Consider the following 11,482-nt stretch of genomic DNA (forward strand, 5'->3'; position numbering starts at 1 on the left):
GCCGATATATTCGTGCGAATTGGTACACGGTCCCACATTAGGCCGGCCTCTTGCCTCCACTGCACTAGTGGTGATCGAAAAAGACGCGTCCTTGCCGCGTGCGCATTACGCTGCCACGCATCTTTGTTGATGGTTTATTTCACGCCAGCTCCGCATTTATGTTTTCGCATGCTTGCTTAGAAGACACGCGTATGCGCGAGGTCTGACTATCTATATTTTTCTGCAGATGCTAAGAGGTTCTTGTTATTCGTTAGAAGTTAAAATTTTAAGCAAGGCGGCTGTTCCGTTCTGGCGGTGTTTGCTACTGGGGTCGGCGAAAGAAATCCCGACTTCCGATGCTTCTTGAAGTTAAGAGTAACGGTGTTTCAAGTTTTGGTTGGTTGGTTTGGTGAATTGGCTTTAACGTCCCAAAGCGACTCAAGCAATGAGGGTCACCGTAGTGGAGGGCTCCGGATAATTCCGACCACCTGGGGTTCTTCACCGCGCACTGACATCGCATAGTACACGGACCCCTAGTATTTCGCCTCCATCGAAGTGCAGCCGGGACCGAACCCGCGTCCTTCGGGTACAGCAGCCGAGTACCATAACCGCTGAGCTACCGCGGCGGCTGCTTAAAGTTTTGAGCTGGCGAAAAAGCTTGCGGCTATTATCAAAACAGGAATTATAGTTTTGGGCCCGCGACATGCCGACGCACTTGAAGCATATTCGCCTTTATTCGCATAACATTACGTCTAGGCCTTAAATCCCCCCCCCCCCCTTTCTGCTGGTCCCTGCACTGATGTACCGACGATTGTTCCGAAAGCGTAACAAAATTAATGGATTTGTTGCGTTCGAAACAACTTTTATGCTTTCCGGAGCGTTCGGAATCCATACGCGTATGCAACTCACCTGCCGTTACCCGCATTATCGCAACAGCATTTTTTGAGGCGTGTCTAGCTACTAGCCCCTCATTGTACCAAGTTTAAAAATAGCGCCACCGGAGCCTACTAGCACGCATCAGAGAGAATCACCGAACGTAATATCTCAGGATGGCGGCCTAGCGTTACTCGAGAGGAGAATTATGCATGCATCAACCGCACATGTGTTCCGCCAGGAAAGCTCGCGAGTGCTGGCAGTGGTTGGTCTTGCACCGTCGAACTTTTCGAATTACTAGCATTACAGTAAAGCGAGGTCGTAACGCCTAAGGATGGGAAAAGATGGCGCTAGTTGGTGCGTACTGAAAAACGTGCTTCGCCCTGTTGCTTGGAACAAAAGCGAGCAGAGTAGCAAATGATGCAAATTCGTTCGCGGCATCGAAGCTGGATCTTGAACACGACCACTGGCACATCCGCGGAGAAAGGCCCAAGTTGATGGGAAAGTTTGACACCGGCAGAGACGCTGCAAGATCAGATGAACGATAAGTCACGTGAAAAAAATCGACGCGTCCAGTTCTATAAGTTACGTTTCACCACAATAATTACAGGCACATAGGCGGCGTGGATGGCTGAGGGACTCGCCTGGCAGTTTTCGAGCAGAGCTAGAATAAAGTGTAACTGAAAGGATAGTCGCTGAGCTTTAAGCCAACTCTTTATGCAAATTTGTCTGCAGAAACACAACCCACACAGAAAAGCAAGCTTTTCTATTCGCTTTGGCATATCTCTCCTTAGACGTCTGCACAGAAAAGAATTATGTATACACTTCCAACATTAGCACACGCTGCCACAAGCTGAATTCGTGTGGCGAGGCTAAACTGTATTCGGCGAGGTTCCGCCAATGCGCGCTCTTCGTTCGCTTTCGCTGATGGGCGCCCTTATTTAGCTGTCAGTGGTTCAATATTTACAAAACCCTTCCTTCGGCCCCGCAGCCCCCAGCAAGCCAAAGCTTCTTGACATCTCATTTAATGCATCGCCGGAGGCAACCTCTATTCTCAGTTGCGCGCAACCCGCGCTTTCTTATTTGAGGAAATCGCCCCGGGCTTTACTTCTTCCCAGGGCATCCAAGTCTCTGTCCCCAACCCACTCAGTGCTCGTCCCAGGTTGTATCCCAGTCCATTACGGGTCTGGAGAGTATTTCCTTGTTCGCTACCGCAGCGGCCACGAAGAAAATCAGAGGATCGCCCGAAGCGCGTAGAGAGGATTTCTCTCTCGACTCGCCCCGGTTCGTCGATGTTATTGAGCTGCGTGCGCTGAAAGGCGGCCTCTTGTTACCGCAACAACACACGCGGTTCAGTTCGAAACAGAAAAGTCGCTTCATACACCTGGCTCCTGGTATTCACGACGTGCCATCAGAGTTGCTAAGACCGGTACTGGCGTCTTAAAACCAAAAAACCGAGGATGTGACCTCGGTGGCCTTGCATTCGTTAAGGTATCGGCACGAAGCACCAAGGTACACCACACCAATAATTTGAATGCTCCGCATTTGTATGAGATCCTCATTAAGACAACATAATTCATTCATTCAAAATACCCCGCCGCGGTGGCTCAGTGGTTACGGCGCTCGGCTGCTGACCCGAAAGACACGGGTTCGATCCCGGCCGCGGCGGCCGAATTTCGAGATGGAGGCGACATTCTAGAGGTCCGTGTACAGTGCGATGGCAGTGCATGTTAAAGAACCCCAGGTGGTCGAAATTTCTGGAGCCCTTCACTACGTCGTCTCTCATAGCCTGAGTCGTTTTGGGACGTTAAACCCCAATAAACCAAATTCATTCAAAATAAATCAGTCCGCGTCATTTCTTCCAGTTGTAGAAAAATAACCAGTGTATCTTCAATACTCGCCGCGGGGGCTCAGTGGCTATGGCGTTCGGATGCTGATCCCAAGTTCGCGGGTTGAATTCCGGCTGCGGCAGGCGTATTTCGATGCAAGCGAAATACAAAAACGCTCGTGCGCTGTGCTACGTCAGCGCACGTTAAAGAACCCCAGGTGGTCAAAAAAAATCTGGAGACCTCCACTACTCCCCCTGATAGCCTGAGTCGGCTCAGAGCGTTTTGAGGCCCCCTGTCAACAATCCACAATTTTATCTTAAATGCAGTCGAGCCTTCAACTACCTCTGAGTGTTTCGTATCGGTCTGTTTCATAAATATCTTCATCAGCCACACTTGCGAAGTGAAATTAGCCCTGCTTGCATCACATTTTATCTCAAACATATCACTCTTTCAAGATCGACACCCCACTCAGCAGAAATAACGCTTTCTTTATTGAGTTGATTTTACTGTGTACATTACGTTACTTGTGATATCAGTAGGTCAGCTCTGTTTTGTGTTTTATGCGTGCCTGCAAACGCTCCCGTCTCTAATGTACTGAAAGTATACGAAATAAGTGATAAATAAATACTTTCAACAGTAGGAAATTCGGGGGAGCCCTGCATGCCCAGTGCGAACATTTTGAATGGGCTAAATATATGTAAATGCCTCCTAGCAGAAGCTGTATCCAAGAAGCATCGATAACTTGGTTACGCTATGCGATTGGTAGGTAATGAGAGCGTTGAACAGACTCGATGGTCAACAAGCAGCACTCTGGCTCATCACAAACGCTCATACGAGAAAATAAAAACGTTTTCTCAAGTTTCACTGTCAGATTCGCAAAGCTCTTCGTATGTCTTCTTGCGCAAGTTCATTTCATGATTGACCGCAGCCTTAGGTATCACCTCGTAAGGAGGTTCGACTCGCCACTGCACTGACAAGTCACACAAGCCGCCTTACTTGTCGTCTCAATGGCCGTATTTATAAGTGTACTATCAGCGTCAATTGAAACGCGAACAAGCCAATTGAAACGCGAACAGCACGACTCGGAGATATTATACTAGGGAGACAAAATACATGACCAGTTGATTTTCCCATCGAAGCCGAAAAGACCGCTCTTCTGAAATGTTAATAGCCCACGCCTGTATTTCACCTCCAGCCTCTAATATGCTTGATTTTTTGTGCTCGCGTTTCAGGTGTTTTGTTCGCATTTCATTTGACGCTGATAGTACATATTCCAGCTGCTAATTTTATTTGACTAATCCGACCCTACGATTACAACAATGTCACGCTTTGCTTCCCCAAAAAAAAATGCGTTTCCCTGGAGCGTTTGAATGTGTTGTACTCATGACTTGCTGGGCAAACAACGTTATCCGCCTTCATACTACGTGTGAAATTTCGAACCATTGGTCGCACCCGGTTAGTGCTCTCCTAAAAGATTATTGTGTTGCATTAATATGAGCAGTATTCATTGGTGTTCCTTTTTTTTTTCACGTCCAAAAACTGCTCGCTTCTTGCCTAGACGCTTGCATATGCAGAAAAGTCGCAACTAATTATGAGCCTGTTTAAGTTTTTTTTTTTTTCAACGTTCTCTACAGGCTCCAACACTCATTTCAGTCGACCGCTTGCAATTAAGGCTCCACTGTGGGGACCTAAGTGTCCTAAATACGAGGTGTGTCCGGAAAGTAAAGATACAAAGGCCAGCACGGCTGCGGAAATTTTTTACTCCACGAAACTTTAACTCAAATTAATGCTTTTACATTTTTTTTTTTAACGCGTCAGCTTTTGGATGCTGTAGTCATAGAAGCTTCGCGCCATTTCTTGTCAACTGTATACAGGCGAATCATTTCTATGCGCAAAGTTTCTTCGGGTGAACAAACGATTAAAAAGAACTGGGTGCCAGGTACTGGTTATACGGGACATGCTGCAAAATCTTCTACTCGAGTCTTGCCAGAATCGAGGTGGTGGCGCGGGCGGTATGGATCAGGACGCTCTCATGAAGCACGCGTACGCCACTTGTCAGCAGTCCCAGCCTTTTGCTTTAAATGCAATGCTTCAACTGTTCCAAGGTATCTCAATTTGCAGCAGAGTTAATTATTGTTCTTGGAAACATGAAGTTTGCGTACAATAAATATGCCTCATCGACACCCGCGTATTCAAATTAATTCCATCTTCGATTCTGCAAAGATCGTCGGGCTCCAGCGCGTTTTTTCGTGATGAACAACGGCACTGCATTCTTAGAATTCATAGTACGACCGCACTATATTGTCAATTCTTAATATGATTATAAAGAGCACAGACCCCATTGTGAATGACCACTGGAGGTTCACCTCTTGCGTGAATGCGGAGAGCTCATCACGGATTGCACCACTTGTTTGGCGGGAGTCTGGATCAGCGAACACATTTGCAAAGTGTGCTACTCGGCCATGTGCTGGTAGAGCTCTCTAAACCGGAGGGCAGAGGGAAGCTGTAGGTTCAAAGTTTATTACAGAGCTCCCGCTTCTGAAATTGTTCTGCAACTCACCGGGTGGCGCGCGGTGTATTTTCACTTATCGGAGACGCTCGTAGGTTTAAAATGAAGAAATTTAAGCAGCCCAGCCTAGGAATCCCGTTATTAAATGCACCGCAGTCTAAAAGGCAAACTGAAACATGATACGCTCTCATTATGACACGAATCCATCCGGGAAGGCACCTTCAGTTACGGCAGCCGATGGCACGTTGTCTACCCTCGCCATTCGCATCGTAGGGTAATGAAAACGCATGCGGAGGCTCCACAAGCTACTAACCCAATTCCCAGCCTCAACACTGCCCTGGCTGTCATGCGACATATCCACATGTCGCGTACTTGCTGGCAGCACCCACTTTCATGGAAGCTAAACTGCGCAATCGCTCACACGGCATTCGGCCTAATCACTGAGTGAGCGAGGAAGAAAAAAAGGCGAGGAAGGTCACTCTCGGAAGGAAAGAGCGGATATAAACGGAAAAGACAGGGCAAGGGCCAAAAGCTTCTCGTATTCGCCTTCACTCACGTCATAATCCCTTCATTACCTGTCGTCGAATATGCAGATGCTCTCACAATGCCACCTTCAAAGCCGAGCCACGTCGTAAACGCTGAGGAGAGCCAGTTTAGCGCGGAGTCCGTTTTATTAAGCGTTAAATAGTATGCCAGCTTTAGAGAATAAGCTCAATTCGTCGACGCAAAGCAACCTGCACACAACGTTTGCGACTGTCTTTTCCAGCTCGCATTGTTTCCTCGGGGCAAAAAAGTTGTCAACTGGATGTAGCCAGCCGTAAAGTGCGCTCGTTAATCAGACTTGGTTTCCAGGTCGATGTAACAACTTCCAAAGCCGAAACTTGCGTTCGCATGCTCAAACTTAACCGGAGACTTTCGCGGCGCTCTGTCGACGTGGATTAGGGGCGAAGATTATTAGCAACAGCTACTAATGGAAATACATTACACGACTGGTGTCCTTGTACAAAATGAGCCGCCCGGATAAGTCATTACTGATCGACGGCTAATTAGGCCGAACATCTGCTCGCAACACTGGACGTTTCCTCACTGGTACGACCAATCATAAGTTTCTTCATGAAATGACATGGATTTCGAAGAAACCCACACGAACAGGCTCCTTTTCGTGCCAATTTATCACAGCCAGCTAAAGGCTAATTAGTTCTCGGACAAAATTTGAATGCCACGAAGCTTCAAAGGGAGTTTCTTCGGCTGCGAGTGATCTGTATAGCGCATGCAAGATATTTATAAGCGCCTGCACTATCCTTCAAAGTCGTGTTAAGAGCCCACTTTCCAAAAGCCATTCTTGGGATTTGCCTAACCTTCTATCGGTTTATTGCGAACCCAGATGCGGGTCTAGGTCGTCGGGCAGAAAACAAATATACATACCAAATGTAATTTGACGCTAGTTAGCGGCTCCCAGCTCTGTCATTCGTAGCTTTTGAGAACCGAAACGAAGTCCTTTGCTTACACCCACTACACTTTTCTTGCGTTTCCAAAAGCCGCCACGGCTTATTAGCAACTGTGACGTTCTGCTGGTGGGTATAGGTAGTCTCAGAGTTTATTTCCGACCATGGCGACCGCAGCTGCAAATTGAAAAAATGAAAAAGTGGTCTTGTCAAGAAATTTTTCAGCACGTTAGCCAAGAGCTCTCCACTGAGGTCATACCTCATAAGCCGCGTTTAGTTTTATAGTGCGCAAAGCATACGAGTAGTAATAAAATGAACACATCCTTGAATACGCTGGCTCATAAAAGGACCTCACAAAGCCACTCAAAACACTACAAAAAATTAAATACAGAATAACAGGTTCCCTTCTGAGTCTTTTAATGTATTGTGCTAGTTCCTGGGAAAAAAATTACTGTGGAAATGAGCCAGTGCGGAATGGCATACTGGCTTCCTTATCTCTTGAAATTCCTGTTCAGGTTTTAAGGTCGCCCATGTTTTAAGATCTTAAGGTCGCCTTCTCACCCGCGTCATAATACGCCGCGATGCTTCAAATAAAGCGGCACATGTGACTAGAGGACACAGGCGTTGCTGATTAATAATGCTGCACTCCCGCGAGCTCCACTTTCGGAATCGGAACCGATCTTTGTGAGAGAAAACAGCCAATTTATCCCGAAGCTTAGCTTGTGCTATAAAATTAGCCTACTGCGCACTGCTCGTTTTCGTGATATGATAAAATATTGGAGTCAGTGTCCGTTTCCTACCGCGCTGTTTCTTATTCTGTCCTCGCAGTTTGTCCTCCTCTCGGCCTCCCCTCAGCGCCTGTAAAGCGTGCACCTTTGCACAGCCTTCCAGCGTGCAAGAAAGCCGAACGTAAAGTTGAGAAGGTGAAAAACACAACGGTAAAATAAAGCGATGGGGGGTAAAGAGTGTGCACGCAAGAGGACATCATTAATCTTTTCACTGCAGCTTTATAATATGCAAATCTACTGGCGAGCAAATGCTATGTTAATTAGATGCTTCAAAGCGGTAGGCAAGTGGGAGAACCTGCGCGACGCGGAATGCGCATCTCGTCGCCCCTTGCATCATAATAATGCAGCAGGCATGGCGTTAAAACCCATCCCGTAGATTAAAACAGGAAAAAAAGATGAAAATCTCTTAAACTGTAGCACTGTCCCCCCCTTTGGGGTCATTACACGCTCGAGAGGGACTATTCACGGAATACAACGTAGCATGCATCTTTTAAAGCTCCCTTCCTTTTTTTTTTTTTTTGATACCTTACTTTACTTTTTCTACTAGCCTAGAATTTTCCAGTTTTTGCCTTCTTTCAGCCTAATGTTGCTACTTATCCGTCTCGGGTGCAGAGTGCCTCAAAAGTACCATCATATGTGTTATGTTTTTTTTCTAGCCTCGGGTTCACTTTTGTAGTGCTCACAGCAGGTTAAATGCCGTTTTTTTTTTCTAGTTTATTCAACACCGTATTACTGCATCCCAGAACCAACAAAAAACAATTAAAAGAATAATTTCGAACACAAACTGATCACTCAGTATAGACGTGCCTAATTTCTTTTTTCCTGAAACAAATCATAGCAAATGCGCCCCCAATATTTGATGTTAGAATACCTCTGGAGATCATAACGCACTTCTCGCTAGTAACACTTTCCGAGAAGAAGTGTGCACCGTCGGTTCACCTTTACGAACGAATGGTACGGAATGATATGTTAGTCAACAAAGGGCTCTTAGGGCCGCCAAGCTCGTGCTGTGTGTTCGTCAGCTAATATTAATGCACAAACACCTTTCTATGCAGATTTGATGCCATCAAGCTTCGCCGTCTAGATCGTTCCTTGCGAATATTTAACAGCTTCGAATTTTCCCTGACGCGTCATCCAGAAGACACGCTTTTTTTTTAACCGCAACATTCGATTACGCAATTTTAGTATCCTTATTGAATCATCTCTGTCTGTCACGTAATAACATCATTTAAATTGAGCGTTGAATGAGACATCAAGAGTGTACGCTTTTACACTGCCGGTGTTACAAAGCATTTACGGCGTCGAAATAGCAGTCTACTCAATTATATGCTGCATCGGGTGACTTACCATGAATGACATTCATAAAGATAACACAAAATAATTACTCAAATTGCTCGTTTCTAAGAAGCGTGAACAGCAAAAATGCACTTACGGTTATCAGTCCCTCTTTGTAGCCTCTGTCGACTCGATCAGATCGCCACACGTTCCATCGTCCAGCGCTGGTTGCGTAACACCGATGCTAAGCAAATCAGAAAAGGCTGCGTTTCACGTACACTCCAACAGTGAATCTTTTCTGCCCTTACACTCAATGCGCGAGCGACTGCGCAAGTTTGCCGGCTCGTTGTAACATTTAAGTGAAAGTCATCCGCGAAGTGAAAAAAAAAAAGAAAGTTGCAGACAAGGCGATAGATAAGAGTAGCGAACGGAATATAGAATTTACAAGGACCGGATCATGCAGAAAACTTCCCCGAAGAGCGTCCGACTCGGAGAAGCGGCGACGGCAGTGGCGGCGTTCTCAGGGTGGTTCAAAGAAGTCCATCTTAAGTGGAGTTCGGCGGCCGCGACTTTGACGCTCCGCCCGTGGAGCCAACACTGGGACGCCCCGGCAGCCGCCGAACCCTCACTTCTGGCGATTGCCCCGGAGGAGAGCTAGCTCCCCATCGGCCGAACTCTCGCTCCCCAACTCCCCGTTTCCCTTCCCAGACTTACCCTCCTCCTTCCCCAGCGGCTCTCTTCCTTCCCCAAAGATGCCGAAAACCCGTCGCGCCGCCAACACCGCCCACTCCTCCATCTATCCTCCGCTCGGCGCGAGGGAAAAAGGTGGGAAAAGAACGTTTCCAGCTAATCCTGCTCCGGTGGACGTCGCTGGAAACTCTCACTCTTCATCACTTTTGCTGTTTATATCTCGGAACGTACTTTTTGCCTTATTCTTCTCTTCGTCTGCGTTGTGGCTTTTTTTATATATATATATTTTAAACTACTTGCGTCGCGGTTCGATTGGGACACCAAGCGGCGCAGCGCGCAAGTTTGATGTTTCCAGGTATTAAAGATAACGGATGGTCATAGTTTCTTCTCGGACGTTCAGTGGAGATATATGTATACCGCGACCGGTTTGATCGTGGTTTTCGTGGAAAACTTCTTCGCACAAAACTGCGAAAACAAGCTCGCAGTGCTGATGAGTTACTTCGGCGTGTAATGAGATAGCTACGCGGGTGGGATCATAAACTCGACGCTGGCGCTCGTTAGCGAGAGTTTTAGGTACCTTCCCCTTGTGCGCCTGTATATCATGCACGGCCGTGTTAACTGCGATCTTTACACCGGATCACCGCTACGTTTTCTTGGCAACTGCGTCCTTCAGTCGTCCAAATGCGTGATTTAATTACCCCACGAAACGCTGTCTCCGTTTCTCATCTGATATGGCAGAAAAGTTTAAAGGCAGCAGTAAAAAAGGAAAAGAGATCGGGGTGAATTTTGCGGCAACATATGCCGGCTTGAGCGAACCCTTTTTTTTCATTTCTCACTGGGGCCGAATCCGCCTAACTATACGCCCGTCCCAGCAGTTTAATGAGCACGCATTGTTTTATTCAACCGTTTCCCCGAAAGCATATTCCAGTCGTTTCTTACTAAGGAAAAACGTATCAAAATATTAAACCACTGTGCCTTGGTGAACGCAAAGGGCCTTTCCAAACGCATTTCGGAAGCAGCGACGGCAAAAGTCGTAAAGGCGAAGCTTGCTCTGAAACCGCACAAACACCAGCATGTGTGCATGATGCTGAGAAGCAGCTTCGCTGAAGTGTAACGATTGGCGCCCGTTTTTGAACGACGTTAGTCAGGCCAGAGGGAACACGAATAGACGAATAGCGAAGCACGACATTCCTCGCTGCGAAGCACGGCCAGTCACGTCAGAAAACGTATGCAAACAATAGTTGCCACAGTACATGAGTTGCATGTTTCAACAATGTGGCTTTTTCTTTTCCGTTTGTTATTTCAAACGGAGCTGAAGCGTCTCGCCGGGAGTCGACTGCTTGCAGCAAGAATCGCACTGTCAGCATTCACGATGAGGGCAAACAGCGCGCTACGCTGTAAGTTTATCTAGGCTTCGGCCTCCCCTTGTACGTGTTCCAAAACTAGCCGTGTTCCAAAAATTTGTGTTACGTGTTCCAAAAATTCGCAGACTCAAAACTAGCCTCACATGTACCTGCGAACTCGTGTTTGCGTGTACTTGTTCGTGCGTGTGTGTGTGTGCGAGGGAAAGAAAAAGAGGTGAACGAGAGGATGAAAAAGAAAGGTATGCTGAGAAACAACGCAGGCGAAAAACGCGGCTTCTACGCGCGGCGGACCTCGTCTGTAGCAGCTAGGAATTCTCATACAAGTTGCACCCTTTTTACATTCGTAAACCACAAATCGACCGCAGCACAGCGAGAACAACAAAAGCCAGATGTTCTCGTAAGTCCAAGTGTTTAAACTGCCAAGCTGACGCGACGTAACGTCAGAGGTTGAACTGTCTTACCCCTCATTCCACAAAAAAAGAATCCTCGCCAGAACCTCTCGTGTATTTTTGTCACACCTTTACGGCGGTGTTGTCCACTAAGCCGCGTAGCTCGTCTTAAACCAGCCTGTTTATAAAGTTCTTTCCTATCGTTCTGCTCAACTTGCCAAGCTGCAAATGACGTCAGATCAGCCCCCTCCCCTTTCCCGGTTTTTCAACAAGAACGACTTGAATAAATAACAGAGGTGGTATAGGTACCTGAAACACAAGTATGACGTTTTATAACTTGC

General features: G+C 46.9%; 1 protein-coding gene across 1 annotated transcript in view; it reads right to left on the reverse strand.

Annotated features, from left to right (window-relative positions):
- Positions 1-9,283, reverse strand: part of LOC149371762 (gamma-aminobutyric acid receptor alpha-like) — a 75,414-nt gene extending 66,131 nt beyond the window's left edge. The window contains exon 1 of the mRNA XM_089566052.1: positions 8,856-9,283. The gene's annotated coding sequence lies outside the window, so the exon portion shown is untranslated. The remainder of the gene's footprint in view (positions 1-8,855) is intronic.
- Positions 9,284-11,482: the final 2,199 nt, after the last annotated feature.

Source organism: Amblyomma mixtum, chromosome 1 (genome assembly GCF_055824585.1).
Source record: "Amblyomma mixtum isolate Tamu chromosome 1, ASM5582458v1, whole genome shotgun sequence".
Classification (NCBI taxonomy): domain Eukaryota; kingdom Metazoa; phylum Arthropoda; class Arachnida; order Ixodida; family Ixodidae; genus Amblyomma; species Amblyomma mixtum.